The sequence below is a fragment of the Nomascus leucogenys genome, chromosome 17, assembly GCF_006542625.1.
Source record: "Nomascus leucogenys isolate Asia chromosome 17, Asia_NLE_v1, whole genome shotgun sequence".
NCBI lineage: Eukaryota > Metazoa > Chordata > Mammalia > Primates > Hylobatidae > Nomascus > Nomascus leucogenys.
The window spans coordinates 77669009-77671649 of record NC_044397.1 but is presented as its reverse complement, the minus strand read 5'-3'; the positions used below and the strand labels follow the sequence as shown (position 1 = coordinate 77671649).

Here is a 2641-nt window from a genome sequence, read left to right as displayed (position 1 = left end):
TGGTTTGGAAAGGGGATGCTAGGGAAAAACCCTGCTCCCTGCAGCCTCCCATTTTAATCTTTCAGTGTTGAAAAGTAGGTAGGAGCTGGATTCACTTTGCTGGGGACAGAGCTAGTGGGGCGCCGAGGTGCCCAGAGCAGCCTTTGGGAAGGTGTGGGGGAAGTTGGATTCCCAAATGCCAGCCTCCAGGCCTGGGATGGACCTAGGACGCTGAGACAGGACATGCATCGCTAGAGGGGTCACCCACCAGTCACCAACTCACTGAGGAACCAGAATAATGTACTGTTCTTGGTTTGAAGGCACTTGGAGAAGGAGAGGAAGGAGGGATGGGGGCTGAATCTCTTCCCGCCCCATCTCTGCCAGGTCCCAGCCCCCCTTCTGGGCTTCTGTCCCACCGAGACCTGCCTGCAAGTCTTCAAAGGCCGAGGAACCCCAGTCGGGGGTCCCTGTTCTGGAGCCATGGGGTTGGAGTGCCGGCTCTAGCAGAGTTGTCTGAGCAGCGGCCTGACATGATTGTTGGCCGTGGAAGGCCTCGGGCCATTCTGAGCTCAGATCTTGGCTGCCGGCCGCTAGGGCGGCTGCTTCTGCAGCAGGGCCAGGGTGTCCCGCTTCTCAATGGAGCGCAGCTGCTGCTGCTTTGCCCGCTTGAGCTTGGCAGGGTTTCGGATCACTTGGACGATCTCCACCTTCCGCTCATTCTCCAGGCGGCATTTCAGGTTCTCGGCCCGACGCTGTTTCTTCTCCTGGCGGCGCCTCTCCTACTCCTCCTCCAGGTGACGGGCAAAGTCCTCGGCCAGCTTCCTCTCCTGCTTCATCTTCCGCTGCCACGATGTACGCAGGGGCTTGTCCTGAAGCATCTGAGAGAATCTTTTCTTGGAGCTGTCCTTCCACACTTGCCCCGATTTGGGCTTCCCCTTCGGGATTACAGGAAGCTGCTCCTCCTTCAGCTTCTTGGACGCTGGGGCCTGGGATGAAGAACCCTTTGGCTTCTTTGCCCCGAAGCCGTCTGTCACCGTCTCCCCAGCTGGAGGTGGTTTGCTCTGCTCGTGCTGACCCCGGGGGAAGCCAGGTGCCTCGAGTGCCGGCTGCAGTAGTGGCTGAGAGGGCTCCAGACCCGGAGCTTGCTGACTGGGGTTAAGGCTCTGGTGATCCTGGGCCCGGCAGTAGCTGATGCTGGGGGGCCCCCTGGGATCAGCTCCTCCTTACTTTGGGCCAACTCCGAGGCCAGGTACTCCCTGGCCCTGAGAACACTTGGGTGCCTCCTCACTTGGCTTCGGCTGACATCGTGCGGATTCAGGACTGGACTCCAGTTGTCTTTGAGGCGACTCCAGGTGTAGGTCTTGCTGACGCTGGGGGGACCCTGGGCCTGATTCTGGCCGCCCTTGGGGGGACTCCAAGCCTGCACCCTGCTGCAAAGACTGGGTGATCCTGGGCTTCTCTCCAGTGTCCTTTCGGGGGCCCCAGGCCAGCTTATTGCACACTCGGAGGAGACCCGGGCTCCCTGGTTCCTTCTGGGTCCGACTTGAACTCCACAAGGGCCCGTCTCCCCTGCGAAACTGAGGTGAGGCTCTCGGGGGATTCAGGCCCTAGGCCTTCCAGCCGTCGTCTGCGCCTTGGCAGTGTATCCATGGTTCAGTCGGTAAGTTTCCAAACCCCTACACACATCCACAATGTTATCTTTAAACATGTCAGGCATGGTTATTTTAAAGTCTATGTTAATACTTTCCTTGTCTGGATCCCCCGTGGACCTGTTCTTTCTCTTGATTTTCATTTGTACTTTTCTTTTTTCTCATGTGCCCGGTTATTTTTGTATAAATGCCTGAAATTGGTTATGAAAAATAGTAGAAAAAAATTAAAAGTTAGAAGAATGTTACCATGTCTTCAGAAAGGATTTATCTGTGCATCTGGATGATAGCTGGGGCATTAGCAACCTAGGATCCCATTAATCCAAATTCAGTAATGAGAGGATTTGAAGCTGAGTTTCAGTCCCTTTGAAAGTTAGTTTACTTCTGGTTCATCTTTTCTTCCAGAGTATAGATAATTGTGAGTATCACCTCAAATTATAGAATCCAGTTTCTGTTCCCCTGTGTTCTGCAAAGCAATCAAAGCCCTGTTTATGTTTTTAACCTCTCAACTATCTCTTCTGGGATTGGCAGAGGTAGTCCTAAATGCCACTGGGTTTCCATTGCTCTGCATTTCTGCCTTCCCCCAAATCTTAACCTGGTAACTCTTTTCTGCCTTATTTGCTCTCTAATGACTTCAAGCAGATTTTTCCAAACTACTTTGTTCAGCTTTTCTAATGGTCTTCAACAGACAGGTAGGTTGATCCAGATATCCTATTCTGCCACTACTGAAAGCAGAAATCTGATCTCTATTATGAAATTCATTTTTAAACGGCTTCTATAGCTATTTTTTAACCCCTATTACTGAATAATTTGCCACTTTCTGCTTCTTATTACTGTTGAATTGGTTGTCCTTTGTTCCTCTGAATCTCAAAAGAATTGCCAACCAAAACTGTAGAAAATTACTTCTGCCTGGGACTGTTCAAGGATTCTTTCTGCTGTGGTTCGTCTACTTACATCCCACTTGACTGCTCAGAAACTCAACCATGATATTGCCCGGCCAATTGGGACCCAAGACA

At 52.0% G+C, this 2641-nt stretch overlaps 1 pseudogene; it reads right to left on the bottom strand.

Annotated features, from left to right (window-relative positions):
* Nucleotides 1-548: 548 nt before the first annotated feature.
* On the bottom strand, nucleotides 549-1629 carry LOC100592675 (annotated as a pseudogene).
* Between the last annotated feature and the right edge of the window lie 1012 nt (nucleotides 1630-2641).